General features: G+C 39.3%; 1 long non-coding RNA gene across 2 annotated transcripts; it reads right to left on the bottom strand.

Moving 5' to 3' along the window:
• Positions 1-12,086: 12,086 nt before the first annotated feature.
• LOC132681414 (uncharacterized) lies at positions 12,087-17,608 on the bottom strand. 2 transcript variants are annotated; one of them, XR_009611053.3, is made up of 3 exons: positions 17,438-17,608; positions 16,119-16,266; positions 12,087-12,900 (listed from the first exon to the last, which is right to left on the bottom strand). It is a non-coding gene; the product is annotated as an uncharacterized LOC132681414 (long non-coding RNA). The 2 variants fall into 2 exon arrangements; XR_009611052.3 differs by lacking the exon at positions 12,087-12,900 and having other exon boundaries at positions 15,944-16,266.
• Between the last annotated feature and the right edge of the window lie 405 nt (positions 17,609-18,013).

The following is an 18,013-nucleotide window of genomic DNA, read 5'->3' on the forward strand; positions in this document are numbered from 1 at the left end:
AAAGATGAAGAATGGTAGTGCATGGGGTTAAATAGCTTGGGAAAGGTAATACATATTACTGTAGGGCTATATGTGTGTAATTTCAAAGCCATGTTGTTTTCCTTCTACTCTGCTACTTTAATATTTCCAGTAACCTCAGAGACAATGGCTACAATTAACAAATCAGGTCCCAAGTTATGGTACCATTTTAATTGAAATGTTTAAACACAGAAACCACCAGCTGTCTATATATTTTTTTCAGTTTAATGATAAGAATTTTATTTTTTTATTTTTATTTTTTATTGTGATTCCTTTTCCTATAATCACAGTTTGATGCTATTTTTCTTTTTTTAACTTTATTTTTTATTTTTTAAAATTTACATCCAAATTAGTATATAGTGAAGCAATGATTTCAGTAGATTCCTTAATGTCCCTTAACCATTTAGCCCATCCTCCCTCCCACAACCCCTCCAGCAACCCTCAATTTGTTCTCCATATTTATGTTCTCCATAACATATTTATGTTCTCCATATTTATCCATATTTATTTTGTTTTGTCCCCCTCCCTGTTTTTGTAATATTTTTGTTTCCGTTCCCTTATGTTCATCTGTTTTGTCTCTTAATGTCCTTATATAAGTGAAGTCATATAATTTTTGTCTTTCTCTGACTGACTAATTTCAATTAGCAAAATGCCCTCCAGTTCCATCCATGTAGTTGTAAATGGCAAGATTTCATTCTTTTTGATTGCTGAGTAATACTCCATTGTATATATATATACCACATTTTCTTTATCCACTCATCCATCGATGAACATTTGGGCTCTTTTCATACTTTGGCTATTGTTGATAGTGCTGCTATAAACATGTGGGTGCATGTGTCCCTTTGAAACAGCACACCTGTATCCCTTGGATAAATGCCTAGTAGTGCAATTGCTGGGTCATAGGGTAGTTCTATTTTTAGTTTTTTGAGAAATCTCCATACTGTTTTCCAGTGTAGCTGCACCAACTTGCATTGCCACCAACAATGCAAAAGAGATCCTCTTTCTCCTCATCCTCGCAAACATCTGTTGTTGCCTGAGTTGTTAATGTTAGCCATTCTGACAGGTGTGAGGTGGTATCTCATTGTGGTTTTGATTTGTATTTCCCTGATGATGAGCATTTCCAGTTGAGCATTTTCTCTTGTGTCGGTTGGCCATCTGGATGTCTTCTTTGGAGAAGTGTCTATTCATGTCTTTTGCCCATTTCTTCACTGGATTATTTGTTTTTTGGGTGTTGAGTTTGATGAGTTCTTTGTAGATTTTGGACACTAACTCTTTATCTGATTTGCAAATTTGCAAATATCTTCTCCCATTCTGTCAGTTGCCGTTTAGTTTTGCTGATTGTTTCCTTCGCTGTGCAGAAACTTTTTATTTTGATGAGGTCCCAGTCATTCATTTTTGCTTTTGTTGCCCTTGCCTCCGAGATGTGGTGAGTAAGAAATTGCTGCGGGCAAGATCAAAGAGGTTTTTGCCTGCTTTCTCCCCAAGGATTTTGATGGCTTCCTGTCTTACATTGAGGTCTTTCATCCACTTTGAGTTTATTTTTGTGTATGGTGTAAGAAAGTGGTCCAGGTTCATTCTTCTGCATGTTGCTGTCCAGTTTTCCCAGCACCACTTGCTGAAGAGACTGTCTTTATTCCATTGGATATTCTTTCCTGCTTTGTCAAAGATTAGTTGCCCATACGTCTGTGGGTCAATTTCTGGGTTCTCTATTCTATTCCATTGATCTGAGTGTCTGTTCTTGTGCCAGTACCGTACTGCCTTGATGATTACAGCTTTGTAGTACAGCTTGAAGTCTGGGATTGTGATGCCTCCTGCTTTGGTTTTCTTTTTCAAGAATTCTTTGGCTATTCGGGATCTTTTCTGGTTCCATACAAGTTTTAGGGTTATTTGTTCTAGCTCTGTGAAGAATGCTGGTGTTACTTTGATAGGGATTGTGTTGAATATGTAGATTGCTTTGGGTAGTATCGACATTTTAACAATATTTGTTCTTCCTATCCAGTAGCATGGAGTCATTTTCCACTTTTTGATGTCTTCTTCAATTTCTTTCATCAGATTTCTATAGTTTTCAGTGTATAGATTTTTCACCTCTTTGGTCAGATTTATTCCTAGGTATTTTATGGTTTTTGGTGCAACTGAGAATGGGATCAATTCCTTGATTTCTCTTTCTGTCACTTCATTGTTGGTGTATAGGAATGCAACCGATTTCTGTGCATTGATTTTATATCCTGCAACATTGCTGAATTCATGAATCAGTTCTAGCAATTTTTTGGTGGAATCTTTTGGCTTTTCCATATAGAGTATCATGTCCTCTGTGAAGAGTGAAAGTTTGACCTCCTCCTGGCCGATTTGCATGCCTTTTATTTCTTTGTGTTGTCTGATTGCAGATGCTAAGACTTCCAATACTATGTTGAATAACAGTGGCGAGACTGGACATCCCTATCTTGTTCCTGACCTTAGGGGGAAAGCTCTCAGTTTCTCCCCATTGAGGATGATATTAGCATTGGGTCGCTCATATATGGCTTTTATGATCTCAAGGTATGATCCTTCTATCCCTACTTTCTTGAGGGTTTTTATCAAGAAAGGATGCTGTATTTTGTCAAATGCTTTCTCTGCATCTATTGAGAGGATCATATGTTTCTTTTCCTTTCTTTTATTGATGTGATGAATCATATTAATTGTTTTGCGGATATTGAACCAGCCCTGCATCCCAGGTATAAATCCCACTAGGTCGTGGTGAATAATTTTTTTAATGTCTTGTTGGAGCCGGTTGGCTAATATCTTGTTGAAGATTTTTGCATCCATGTTCATCAGGGAAATTCTTCTATAGTTCTCCTTTTTAGTGGGGTCTCTGTCTGGTTTTGGAATCAGGGTAATGCTGGCTTCATAGAAAGAGTTTGGAAGTTTTCCTTCCATTTCTATTTTTTGGAAGAGTTTCAAGAGAATAGGTGTTAACTCTTCCTTAAATGTTTGGTAGAATTCCCTTGGAAAGCCGTCTGGCCCTGGACTCTTGTTTTTTGGGAGATTTTTGACTACTAATTCAATTTCCTTACTGGTTATGGGTCTGTTCAAGTTTTCCATTTCTTCCTGTTTCAATTTTGGTAGTGTAAATGTTTCTAGGAATTTATCCATTTCTTCCAGATTGCCCATTTTGTTGGCATATAATTGCTCATAATATTGTCTTATTGTTTTTATTTCTGTTGTGTTGGTGGTGATTTCTCCTCTTTCATTCTTTATTTTACTTATTTGGGTCCTTTCCTTTTTCTTTTTGATCAAACTGGCTATTGGTTTATCAATTTTGTTAATTCTTTCAAAGAACCAGCTCTGGTTTCATTGATCTGTTATACTGTTTTTTTGTATGTTTTCATGTATCTGTTATACTGTTTTTTGTTCTATGTAATTTCCTGTCTTCTGCTGGTTTTGGGTTTTATTTGATGTTCTTTTTCCAGCTCCTTAAGGCATAAGGTTAGGTTGTGTTTCTGAGATCTTTCTTCCTTCTTTAGGAAGGCCTGGATTGCTATATACTTTCCTCTTATGACCGCCTTTGCTGCGCCCCAGAGGTTTTGGGTTGCGGTGCTATCATTTTCATTGACCTCCATATACTTTTTAATTTCTTCTTTAACTGCTTAGTTAGCCCATTCATTCTTTAGTGGGATGTTCTTCAGTCTCCAAGTATTTGTTACCTTTCCAAATTTTTTCTTGTGGTTGATTTGGAGTTTCATAGCATTGTGGTCTGAAAATATGCACAGTATGATCTCAATCTTTTTGTGCTTACTTAGGGCTGATTTGTGTCCCAGTATATGGTCTATTCTGGAGAATGTTCCATGTGCACTGGAGAAGAATGTATATTCTGCTGCTTTAGTTTATTTCTGAGGCAGAGAGAGACAGAGCATGACTGGGGGAGGGTCAGAGAGAGAGGGAGGCACAGAATCAGAAGCAGGCTCCAGGCTCTGAGCTGGCAGCACAGAGCCCGACGCAGGGCTTGAACTCACAAACCGTGAGATCATGACGTGAGCCTAAGTCAGTCGCTCAACCGACTGAGCCACCCAGGTGCCCCTGTTCTGCTGCTTTAGGATGAAATGTTCTGAATATATCTGTTAAGTCCATCTGGTCCAATGTGTCATTCAAAGCCATTGTTTCCTTGTTGAGTTTTTGATTAGATGATCTGTCCGTTGCTGTGAGTGGGGTGTTGAAGTCTCCTACTATTATGGTATTACTATCGATGAGTTTCTTTATGTTTGTGATTAATTGATTTATATATGTGGGTGCTGCCACATTTGGTGCCTAAGTGTTTACAATTGTTAGGTCTTCTTGGGGGATAGAACCCTTAATTATGATATAATGCCCTTCTGCATCGCTTGATACAGTCTTTATTTTAAAGTCTAGATTGTCTGATAGAAGTATGGCTACTCCGGCTTTCTTTTGTTGACCATTCGCATGATGGATGGTTCTCCATCCCCTTATTTTCAATCTGTAGGTGTCTTTAGGTCTAAAGTGGGTCTCTTGTAAACAGCATATAGATGGGTGCTGTTTTTTTTATCCATTCTGTTACCCTATGTCTTTTGATTGGAGCATTGAGTCCATTGACGTTTAGAGTGAGTACTGAAAGATATGAATTTATTGCTATTATGTGGCTTGTAGAGTTGGAGTTTCTGGTGGTGTTCTCTGGTCCTTTCTAATCTTTTGTTGCTTTTCGTATGTATGTATGTATGTATGTATATATGTATGTGTGTATGTATTTTCATCTTTTCTCCCCTCAGAGAGTCCCCCTTAATATTTCTTGCAGGGCTGGTTTAGTGGTCAGAAACTCCTTTAATTTTTGTTTGTCTGGGAAACTTTTTATCTCTCCTTCTATTTTGAATGACAGCCTTGCTTGATAAAGAATTCTTGGCTGCATATTTTTCTGATTCAGCACATTGAATATATCCCACCACTCCTTTCTGGCCTGCCAGGTTTCTGTGGATAGGTCTTCTGCAAACCTGGTCTGTCTTCCCTTGTAGGTTAGGGACTTTTTTTTCCCTTCCTGCCTTCATGATTCTCTCCTTGCCTGAGTATTTTGTGAATTTGACTATGATATGACTATGATGGTCGGTTTTTGTTGAATTTAATGGGAGTCCTCTGTGCTTCCTGGATTTTGATGTCTGTGTCTTTCCCCAAGTTAGGAAAGTTCTCCACTATAATTTCCTCACATAACACTTGTACCCCTATTTCTCTCTCTTCTTCCTCTGGGACCCCTATGATTCTGATGCTGTTCCTTTTTAATGAGTCACTGATTTCTCTAATTCTTAAATCTTGCTCTTTTGCCTTAATCTCCCTCTTTTTCTCTGCTTCATTATTCTCTGTAAGTTTGTCCTCTATATCACTGATTCTCTGTTCTGCCTCGTCCATCCTTGCTGCCGCTGCATCCATCCGTGATTACAGCTCAGTTATAGCATTTTTATTTCATTCTGGCTATTTTTTACTTCTTTTATCTCTGCAGAAAGGGATTCTGATCTATTTTTGACTCCAGCTAGTATTCTTATTATCGTGATTCTAAATTCTGGTTCAGACATCTTGCTTGTGTCTGTGTTGGTTAAATGCCTGGCTGTCGTTTCTTCGTGCTTTTTCTTTTGGGGTGAATTCCTTCATTTTATCATTTTGAAGGGAGAAAAGGAATTAATGATGTAGAAAAATTGAAATTAAAAAAATTAAAATTAAAAATTAAAAACACAGCCACACAAAAATCGAATAGATGATGCTAGTTCCTAGGTGTGTTTTGGTCTGGGTGTAGAAAGTGGTTTGACAGAATAGAGAAACAAAAAAAAAAGCGGGGGAGAGACAAAGAAAAAAAAAGGAAATCGTTTGAGAATTTGAAAAAAATGAATACACTAAAGTAGACTAAAATACACAAAAGTAGAGAATATAGTAGAAAAAAATTATAGAAAATTATTTTTAATAAAAATTAAAAAGAAATATGAAGTTTTTCATTTTCTGTATTTAAGAAAAAAAGAAAAGAAATTAAAAAGAGAAAAAAGATAGAAAAAGAAAAAAGGAAAAGACAAAAAAAAGAAATTGTTTGAAAGTTTGAAAAAGTGAATACACTGTAGTAGACTGAAATAAAACGATGGGAGTAAGATAGAATTTGAAAAAATTTACATAAAAGCAAAAAATATAGTAATAAAAATTAAGTAAAAATATTTTTAAAAGAAATTGAAAGGAAAAATAAGTTTTTCTCTTTCTGCATTCAAGAAAAAGAAAAGAAATGAAAAAGAGAAAAAAAGAAAAAGAAAAAAAGGAAATTGTTTGAAAATTTGAAAAGGTGAGTACACTGAAGTAGACTAAAATAAAATGATGGAAGTAAAGTAGAATTTGAAAAAATTTACACAAAAGTAAAAAATATAGTAATAAAAATTAAAGACAGATATTTTTAATAAAAATTGAAAATAAAAATGAGTTTTTTCTTTTTCTGTATTTAAGAAAAAGAAAAGAATTGTAAAAGAGAAAAAGGAGAAAGAGAGAGAGAAAAAAATTGAATAGATGAACGTGCTAACAGATTGAAATAAGACTGAAATTGCTTTGTTTTCCCCTAGAGGTCAGTCCATCTAGCTCTTTATAGTTCATAGATTAAGCTGGTGGTGAGGTTTGTGTTCTTGAAGAGCGAAGTTGGCCCAGTTGGGCAGGGCTCGGTGTAACAGCTCTGCTTTCCCCTAGATGGCGCTGCTAGCCTACTGGGGTGGATTGTTGCGGTGCTCCTTGGTGCGCGTGCGCATGCGCACGCGTGGGCGCTGTGAAAAATGGCGGCACCCAGCCACCCAGTCTGTTCTCCTGGATCAGCAGTCATGCACCGGTCCTCCGTTTTCAGCTCTCGTCCACTCCCCACTTTTCCACTCTCCGTGACCAGGCCCCAGGCAGTACCTCTCTCCCAAGTTTTGTCTCAGATGCAGTTATTTTCCCCGGCCCCTTACTTCCGAAGGACTGCGGCTTTGACCTGCTCCACCCCTCTGCAGGAGGGCCTCACCGAGCTATGGCCAAATGAGCAATGGCTGAATGTCGGCTGCACCCAGGAACGCCCACTGGATCCTGCTGTTGCCGGTGCCCCGAGACTGCGGCCAGTCACCAGCCCGCTACCCCCCAAAAAATCGCAAGACAGTGTAGCCTCAGTATTTCAGGGACCATGGAAAATCGCAACACACATCTAACACCAGGCTTCACCCTTAATGACCTTGCCCCAGCACCAGCGAGTGTGGCTGCCTTCCGGGGTCTGCTGGGACCAGGTGGCTTCAACAGTCTCTACCAAATCTCCTTCCAGCAGTGGAACCGCTTTTCCCCGTGTGGCCTGAGAACCTCCCGGACCCCACTGTGTTCCTGGGGATACACCTTTCCCACCAGAGCACCGCCAGGTATCGAGCTGCGGAGTTGCAGCCTTTGCGCTCCCCTTGTTTACAGTCTTAATGGGATTTAAACCCTCTCCTTTCTCCCTTTTTAGTTTAGTCCCTGCGGCTGTTTCCAATTTTCCACTTTCTCTCCAGCTTCTTTTGGGGAGGGGTGCTTTTCCCGTATACTCCCCCCCCCTCCTCCCCAGTCTCCATCCTCTCTCCGCCTGCAAAAGCGGTTCCCTACATTTCGGGGCTTCTTGCTCCCCAAGTTCAGCTCTTCGTGTCATGTACCTGCTGAATTCTGTGGTTTGTGTTGTGCAGATTGTTGTGTTAATCTCCCAATCGGTTTTCTAGGTGTGTAGGATGGTTTAGTGTTGGTCTGGCTGTATTTCATGGACACGAGACACACAAAAAGCTTCCCTGCTGCTCCGCCATCGTGACTCCTCTCCCAGGCTCCACACTTTCAATGCAGAACCCGATGCGGAGCTCAAACTCTCATGAACCATGAGATCATGACCTGAGCCAAAATCAAGAGTTGGACGTTTAACTGACTGAGCTGCCCAGGTGCCCCATTTTTAAAATATTGAAACAAAAACACTTGATCCCTTTAAGTGGAGAAACAGCCTGAGAGAGTGGTCAATCTTTACCACTTGATTCAAATTTGTATTTTATAGAATACCCTCAAAGAATGAGAAACTAGATGGAAGGGCAATGATAAGAATTTTAAATGGACATATCAAAAACAATCATAAAATACTGAAGGGTATTCTGTGAAAGATAAAGAGTGAAATTTATTCTTTTTTCTTGTCCTCTTCCATTTATTCTGTCTTTACTTCTCTCATATCTTTCTTTCTTTTTCTCTCTTTTTATCTCCCTCCCCTTTGTGTGTGTGTTATAAGAGCTGTTCAGAATAGAAAAAAGCAGTGCATGCCCAAGAGTAGAATTTAGATTCCAGATAAATAAAGGTGCTATGGTTGACCAAATAAAGCAGGAGTCTCAAAACCGTTATACATTCTTTTAATGGGTGAATGAGTTTTAGTTTCCTAGCATCAAATCAGTGTTCAACAAGTGTTTCGCTAGTATGTGGCTAGTATGTGGTAGACCCTGAGAGAATACAAATGAAAACACCTAACTTTGCCTTCTAGGAGCTCACAAGCTAGGGAGATTCTCACAAAGCAAACTTGGGAGTAAAGACAAAACTAAGTAACTTCCTCCAAGACAGAGACTGTGTCATCATAGGTCTGGCAACTTACACCCTTTATTAAGAGAAATACAAATTAATCAGTGTTTATCAATTCCCATTTCAGTGATGCATTTGATAGGCAATAAATCTGATTAACTTTAACTTCAAGATTTTAAAAAAATTGACAAAAGCATCATCACTATTTGCACACTTGCCTTTAAGTATGCATTTAAAAATATGTTGTGGCATAAAATTGGTCACTAAAAAGTACTTGTCACATACCATGTGCCAGGCCCCCTGCCAGATGTGTCGCATCTATATCTCATTTAAAGATCACAACAATCCAATGAGGTGGGCATTATTATTATCACTGCTTTAGATTATTTTAAAGATTCAAAGTATTTGCCCATTTGTTACACAGCTAAAAATGAGTGTAGCCATGGACTTAGAGAGTAGTTATAAAAGCTGAAAAAGATGGTGACATTTGAAAAAGATTCATGCTGCCTTATAATTTATTTTCAGTCCTAAGGCAAAACTAGAAAAAAAAAAAAACCATACATGACATTAAACTGATAGGTAAATTAAAATTTTCCATCTCCCAAAGGGCTTTCTTTCTTTCTTTCTCTTTTTTTTCCCCAACAAATCAGAAGCTGATATATCTCTCTGAGGTTTGGATTAGGTAATTTTGTTTCAGTTCTGGAATTAACTAGTGATGTGTACCTCTTATTCTAAATTCTAGATTAAAGGAGAACATGAAGCTTTGACCCTACCAGCTGTTATTTACTTTGTTTAGCAAGCTCCTAGAGGACTTCTTTGGGGCACCACAGTTATCTTGTATGTGCATTTATGTGTGTGTTTTGTATATGTTCCCTCACATGGGAGGGCCAAGCAGAAGTGAATAGTGTTTGGGAGAAAGGCAAGGAGAGAGAAGAGAAGAGAAGAGGAAAAGAAAGGAAAGGAAAGAAAAAGAAAAGAAGAAGAAGAGAGAAAAGAAAAGAAAAGAGAAAAGAAAAGAAAAGGAAGGGAAGGGGGGAGGGTGGTGGAATGGGGAAGGGGAGGAGAGAGGGAGGGGAGAGAAAGGGAGAGAAAGGAGGGAAGGGAAGAGAAGGAGGAAGGAAGGGAAGGGAAAGGAAGGAAAGGACGAAGGGAAAAGAAAAGGAAAGAAAAGAAAAAGAAAAGAACTAGATTCTACCCCTCTCTCTGCCCCAACCCATGATATAGCTTTCAGTAAAATTTAAATTTCATACTCCTTGTAAAACGAAGGTAAAAATGATGTCTCTGTCCACTTCACTGAAGTAGAGGATCAAAAAAGACCCTTTATGTGAAATGGCTTTACACAACCCAAAGAGCTACTCACATTCAGGGCACTGTTTTTAAAATAACAAACCTAGTTATATGTTCATACACTAGCTGTGTTAACCTGTGGTTGGGGGAAATTCAGAGCCTCAGCCAGACCCCTTGAATCACAGAGCTGGCCTGTTCACACCAAGACAGAGAGCAGGCTAGTTCAACTGTGTTTGTAAGTCCCCCTCAAACTCGCCACATTTAAAATTTATATTTGTTAGGAGAAAATATAGTGGTTAAGAGCCTAGGCTTTCTAATCTGACCAGTTAGTGCTCAGAAGCTAGTTTCCCCATTAGAATCTTGTGGAAATGTCCTCTCTCAGCGTCAATTTTGTCATCTGCGGGACAGGGTTAACTATAGCATCTACATATGGGGCTCTGCATTAATGGAGCAAAAGAATGCTTAGGACTTAACATGGTGCCTTGTAAAGTGAAAGCTGGCACTGGTAGTAAGTAGCATATATCATTGTGGACAGTAGTAGTCTCAGCAGCAGTAGTAACCTGGCATCATGAGGAAATTTGGACATTTTTTTTCTTACAATTATGAATATCATTACTTGGGACCTAATTTGCATGTATTGTGCATAAACAGTGGAACAGTGGTCTTATATACAATTTTCATTTGTTTTTTTTTTTTTTGATGGAGGGACATTACTTTTAAAAAAACAATTATCTTTAATATAGATTTTTCCCATTTTGTGCCAGATGTATACTTTCTTTTGATTACATATAATTCAGTTTTGTCTGGACCTGGAAGCATCCATGCCCTTTAAATGATGTGAATCTTGATCATGGCTTTCATCCTGTGGAACTGACTCATGAAGTCACATATGTTTGCACCTCACTGCAAAGACTTTTTTTTTTTTAAATGCACTCAGCATATGCATGTTAGTTAACATTTCCTTAACTATATTTATCCAATTTTGTCTCAAAGCAAGTGCCTGGTTACTCAACCTCATATGCACATCTGCAAATAAGTTTGATGAGATCCACTATTGGAATTTTCTTGGTTTCACGGAGGTTAATACAGTTGAAGAAGAACATGAATGGTTAAAAGTCCTAAGCATAATTTGAAGGAGTGTCAACAGTCTATATTTATTATAGTAGTATTTGAGCAATATCTCATTTCCACTTAGCTCCAGAACTATAAATAGTTCCAATTTGTTTTCTTTGTATACTTACTGGATTAATTACAGTAAAACAAGCCAAGTGATATTATTGTAGCAGTTGGCTAAAGTTGACATAAACATGATAATTAAAATGATTGCTTTTTGATTTATCCCCCTTTCAGTAGCTTCATGAGCTGAATCTACAGTGTTATAAGACTTAAAGAATTCGATTTGAGAATTACTGGGCTCTTCTGGCAATGTGTTCTCATTGTAAACAGTGGATTTCAGTGCTGTTCAATATTGTTGGGAGTTTCCTTCAGAAAGGAAACACCTGGGTCCTGCTTCCATGAGATATCTGCCTAGTAAAAAAGTGTATTGTTTTGATCATACTTACATCACCATGCAATAATCATGTGTTTCCATTTACCTATCCAAATCAAAGCTGGTAACACACATGCGTGCGCACACGCGCGCGCACACACACACACACACACACACACACACACACCCATCCTTAAAAAAGGATGAAAAGGAGAGACTGATTTCTCTCCCATCAGTAAAACTCACCTATGTTCATTTCAACATGTCCTCCAACAAGCTACTTGATGCCTAGGCATTCCCCAAGGCAACGATTGTGCTCACCTGCTCCTCTCTTCTGTCCCTTGTTCCCAGATGTCTGATTACATCTAGAAAGGTACTGTTTTTGTTAATGTACAAAAGAAGGGCCATTGGGAAGCAAGGAAGTGAAAAACGGTAACTGCCAGAGGTGTAGTCCTTTCATCCTAAAAAGGTTGCCTGAGCCACTCTTGGCCGTCCCATTATGTTCCTTCCTGGTTTGCCAATTAACTGTTCCCAGTGCTCAAGGGTCACTGGTCTGGGCAGCATCCTTTGGTTTCCCCTCCCACTGATTCCCAGCAAAGCTGTTATAAATGCACTGTACTTCCTTTTTGATTTTCCCTTCGTGGCTGGGTTGCTTTGTGAGAATTTGAGGCACAGGTTTAAACAACCTCTTTACAAAGTGGAGACAAAGCAAAAATAGAAGGGAAAAAGTGCACTCAAATGGGCTGGAATGAAAGCAAACTTCAGCTGCAAACTTTTTAATTGAAGTACCTGGATTTTTGTTGCTTTTAAGAATTTTAAAACAGCACAACTGAAGGATGGAGATATTTTATACCCTCTGTGTATCTCCGAAGGATTTTCCCCTTATATCTGACATTGAACAACTCTCTCCCTAGTCTGCCTTTAAAATGTCAAGTAATTTCTCCTGGCCTTTAGTAGAGATGGATTCACCTGGCAATTAGAGAAGCTTATCATCTGCAAGTTTCTCCAATGTTCCCAACGCTTTTTGGAAAGTGAATGTTCCTCAGAACTCAATTGTGGGCCCTCAGCTTTCTGTCTTTACATCCTGCTCTCCAAGGTAGTTTATTTTCTCTTACATTTTGAACCTTTGCCTCCACGTTAGAGATCCAAAACTGTATTGCAAACACTAACCCCTCACCTATGCTCAAATCCCTGTCATTAGCAGCCTGCTGGGCATTTCTTTAAGCTGTACCCTTGTTCAATCCACTCAAACCTAACATAAACACAGTGAATGAAACTCATCTTCTCTCTTCCTCTCTCCTTGGCCCTGGCAGGTTGCGTTTCCACAATCCACAAGTCCCCCCACCCTGTTCGTCTCCATTTCCATCTTTCTCTCATAGCTGTTCCAGTGATGAGCAAGCGGCAGAGTCTTCTTCATTTGATGTCCTCTCTCCCCAGCTCCTTCCATCCAATATGAGATAAGTCTTCTGTATTCTTTCGTGTCTCTCTTGTGCCTCCTTCCCCTACTGTGCTATGAGTGGTCATCCAGAGTTACATAAACATGCATTCAACCAAAGCATGTTCATCTCCAGGCACTGTAATAGGCACATGGAAGATTTGATGTTAGCAAAGAAGTTGTCAAGACAATTATCTTAACAGTTGCCCTGAATTATTATATAAAGCATTCCTAATTGGTATCTTGCGAACCAATGTTTCTCAATCTCCAGTCCTTTGGGCCACAGAATAACCCTTCTAAATACAACTTTGATAATATTTCTGTAAATATCATGTATTTAACTGTCACTAACTGTTATATATACTATGATCTAAAAATTGTAGGTTTTAAAATTTATTTTTAGAGGAAGGGGAGAAGGGCAAAGAGAGAAAGAGAGAGAGAGAAAGAGAGAGAGAGAATCCCAAGCAGTCTCCATGTTCAGTGTGGAGCCCAACGTGGGTCTCAATCCCACGACCCTGGGATCATGACCTGAGATGAAGTCAAGAATTGGATTCTCAACCGACTGAGCCACCCTTTAGATCTAAAACCTTTAGAACTCTTCACATAGAACATCTTAGGTCACATAGCTGCATTTTAAATCATGGCTGTGTGTCCATTAGCAAAATGGAATAAGATGTCAAATTCATCTGCCAGCCTCATTTCCTCCAAACATCTCAGCAGACCAACTCCCTTGGGGGTAAGTCACAGGATCTTAGAGTCTCACACTGCCAGAAACAAGAGTCCCTGTAGAATATTGGAGTATCCAAACCAATGAGGCCCATGGATTAACTAATTTCTCAGCTGAACAACTTCAGCACCATTTAGTGCCAAAGCCACTGCCTATGCCCATGTCATTTGTTTATCCCATGTATGGGAGATTCATAAATCAATTAGTGCAGGTTGACCACACGCTGGTCCCAGAACATCAGAGAAAAGCTCCCTAATCCAATGACATCTACTTCGTTATGTATTATAAGTCAAAGAATACATAAGTATACGAGGTAGAAATTGAAGGACCCTCCTATGACCTTCATGCCCACAGATTACCAGATATAAGGAGGGCATGTTGCACTGACATTTTCACTAAAATTTTTAGTCTCCTTTGCCATTTCAACATCCCTCCTTTCTCAACAATTTCTGTAACAAAAGTAGAAATGAAAAACCAATCTAGTGGACTCATTTTATCCCAAATTTCTTCTCCCAGTGGCATTTCCAAAAGTAGGAGAAAAAGTGGAAGCCAGGGAGGGCACATGGACCCTTCGGTGACCCGGGTACACCACAGTCCCAGAAAGACAATGCTTAAGCTCATTACACACACCAACTGGAGTCTGTACACCATGAGCGTGGATGCTATTTGACCACTAGGTGGTTCTGTAACCTATCTGATTCAATTCCCACTTGCTGGCTGAGATGAAGAACAGAAACATTTAGGGTAGGATTCGTGTCTCCACACCTTCCCCATTTGTTTGTCTTAATTTTCACCCACTCCTTTGTGTCTAGATAGAATTTGATCACGGAGTCAATATGCACAATCTCACCAAGGTTGTTGTGTGTTCCCTGCTGGGGAAGATAAGAGGGCCATTTCCTTCACCAGGCCAGGCTCAGCCTGTGAGGCTGCAAGCTGTTTTCTAACTATGGAGATGAGAGAGACTCATAGGTACTCCGTCCAGTTGCAGCAGGAATGAAAAGCTCATGTTTCACTGATGACTCCACATCTGCCGCATTCATTCATTCAATACACACTCCCTGGTGCTATTGTTATATTCAGGTAAACTTGCTGGGTCCAGAAGATAGAATGAGACTGGGGTATCTAGTTTCTGAGAGCTAAACAGTCATATCAGAGCAACAAACAAGTTGCTTGCCAAGCACCCATCCTCCCTTCTCCTGGATCTCAATTTTCTTCTTCCCTGTACCTCTCCCTCAGTCCATGCATACCAGGTGTCTAACTCTACCTCTGACTTGCTGGGGGAACATGTAACTCCACCATGGCCTGAGCATTGCATCCCTGCTTACACTGATTGGTTCAGAGATGAGTGTGTGGTCCGATCCAACAAGATGAAACCTGGTGGATTTTGCTGGAACTACTGAGAAACAAGCTTTTTCTTCTGTTTTGCTGGCCTTGAACCTGGGATTATATAAGCCTCGCTCTGTTGGCAGCCATCTTGCCATCACATGAAGTCTGAGAATGAAGGCTTGTGTGGAGGAAAGCAGTGCTAAGAGATAGAAATAGAATGGGTTCTGATGATGTCATTTGAGTCCTTGAATCAAAACATGCCTGAAGCTAGATCTACTCCTGAATCTTCGGTAGATTTCCACTTTGCTTGATCTTCTATAAATCAGATTTTCTGTCACTTGCATTAGATGTAATTGATACTGTATAATAATGTGCCTAGTAATAAATAACTGAAAGATAATAATGCAGTGTGAAAGATATATGATATGACAGAGGTTAGTATAAGCTGTTATGCAATAAATAGGAGAGATATCTAACCCAGAGGCAGGAATAGCTTTCTTAAGAAGTCCATTTATTTAAGAACTAAATATAGAGGACTGTATTAGTTTACTAGAGCTGCCGTAACAAAATACCACAGATTTTGGCTTAAACAACAGATTTTTTTTTTTGCCTGTTTATTTTCTTGTAGTCTGAAGCCTAGAAGTCCAAGATGGAAGGGGTTGGCAGGGTTGGCTTCCTCTGAGGCCTTTCTCCTTAGCTTGTGGATGACCATCTTCTACCCATGTCTTCACATGGTCTCCCCTATGTGCCTATCCATGTCCAATTTTCATTTTATAAGGCTATCAGTCATATTGGATTAAGACCCACCCTAATGACCACATAATTACCTCTTTAAAACACTCTATCTCCAAATACAGCTACATTCTGAGGTACTGGGGTTAGGACTTCAACATACTAATTTGAAGGGGATACAACTCAGCCCACAGTAATCATCCAATTTGGATACAAAAGCAAGTAAAAATGGGTCATCGCTCTTAAATCTACATAAGACTGAAAAAGTCATAATATAAAGCTAAACAAATAAAACATGCATTTATTGATCACATTGCTATCAGCTCTGGATTTACCGTTTAAGAGACATGAATCTGCCTGTGAGATCACTACTATCGAAATGCTATGTTAACATGGGTAGTATACATTTCTGAGCTTTAATGGAGAGGTCACTTCCAGGTAGTGTGATATCTGAAAATCCCTTTGAACAGTGGGTAGGATTTTAATAGAGGCACCAGAGAGATGTGGAGGGCTCTTGCGGTGTGACACATTTACTCAAATCACCCAAACAGGCTGGACGAGTCAGTGTTTACCATCTCTTTCCATCTTCTTTCCTATGTCAGGGCATCAAACCGTTTTCAGACTTTGTTAAATGCTCTTTGTTAAGGTAGCTTTTAAAACAGTGTTTTCTGGTTTCCTTGATTTAGATCATTCTTCCTCATCTTCATTCCATTTCTGTCACTGTTAAAAATTGTAAAAAGTTTGAGGTTTTTTTTTTTCCCCCTACATGCAAGCTAAGAAGTAATCCTGCCAGAGGTTTGTGGATGTTGACAGATGATGTAAGGTTTCAGGGTAAGAAATGAAGGGCTGTTCATTACTCATGGCCTTTCCTTGCATCAGGAAGAAGGTCAGCTGCTATTTGCATGTGAAATGATGTGTGTCATAGGAAAAGAGCCTAAAGTTTAGGGAACCCAGATCTTTTATAGAAGGCAGTAACATGCTTGCATTTTGCTCCTGAGAGACACGAGGCTGTTCACTACACCAGTATCCCTTAAAAGATAGTCTGGAGCAGATGGGCAGTGAGTGCTTTACTTGCAAGATGTGCAGAAACCCAAGAGGCCCATGGAGAATTCTCTTCTAACAGTCATAAGCAGCTTTGGCTAAACAGATTTCCTGCTGCTTTTGCGACAAATAAATCCCAAGACACTTAGGTGTGGAGAGAATGTCTCGTTAAGCCTTGGATTTAGACTCTAGGTTTGTCTTGCTTGTATTTGTCAGTGGTTTTGACTAGCAGTCTAACTGCCCATACTGCAGTCATCTCTCTCCCTTATCAGCAATTATGTAATGCTCTAAACTCTAAGCTTAGCTACTCATTACATCCTTCTTCAAATTTCTCTAAAATACGGTAACTGATTTTACCAGCAAATGTTGGCCAGTGGGCCGAAAGATGGTTTTAATGTTTGTAAGGAATTGTAAGAAACAAAATAAAAACAAAAGAATAAAAACATATGAGTAGAGCCTGTATGTGATCTGTAAAGTCTAAAATATTTACTTGGTGGCCCTTCACAGAAAATGCTTGCCCGCCATGTTGTAAAAACTTTGGAAATACTATAATAATTGAGCTATGTTTTCTTCCCTCTCTACCATGCCTTAACTATGTAGGTAAAATCATGGAATGGGAAGCTCTAACATAGTTATGGAATCAGGCTACATTTCTCTGATAATAATATATTGTATTTTATTTTCTTCATAACAAATGAGATTTTTTTCTTTTTCTCCTTCTCTCTCATATACCTGTCTTACCATCACCCAGCCTATACATCAAATGCAACAACCTATTACGACACCTAGTTTTCATGACAAGGTATGTGTTTCAAGCAGAGTCCCAAGCTCTTTACGTACATGTTCTTACCTGATCCTAACCTAGTCACTCTGAGGTAGTCACTGGTATCTCCATCAAACAGTTAAAAAAAAAAACTAAGGCACAGGTTGGTTAATGACTTATCGGTGGTCATGCAGCTTCTAAATGGGAGATTAAGAAGCATGTTTTACTGCTTCTGTCCATCATTAGTGTCTGCCTTCTTGGGGGCAGTGATCTATTGTGATGGAAGCCACTGGTCATCCCGGGGTGTGTGGGGGGCTGGGGGGGGGGAGGGGTGGATGAGGAGCTGAGAAGGTGCGGGAGGAAAGGTAAGACGGTCTCTTTATTGACCATCCTTTATGCGTCAGAACTCCTGTTATGCACTTAAAAAAAAAAAGTCACTTTGTTTAATCCTTGACAACAAAGGTAAAAAGGCTTTTTCCATTTTTATATACGAAGAAAATGGAGTTCAGAGAGCTGAAGACATTTGCCTCACTAGAGGTAGAATCTGAATCCCTCTTTGTCGGAGCTGGAATTAGTCTGTGAAATTATTGTCATATTGGTTGGAGGAACAGCTGCCGAATGGCCAGTATGGATCTCCTTAAACAGGATGATTAATAGTGTAGG

This window comes from Panthera onca, chromosome A1, assembly GCF_046562875.1.
Source record: "Panthera onca isolate mPanOnc1 chromosome A1, mPanOnc1 haplotype 2, whole genome shotgun sequence".
In the NCBI taxonomy this organism is placed as follows: Eukaryota; Metazoa; Chordata; class Mammalia; order Carnivora; family Felidae; genus Panthera; species Panthera onca.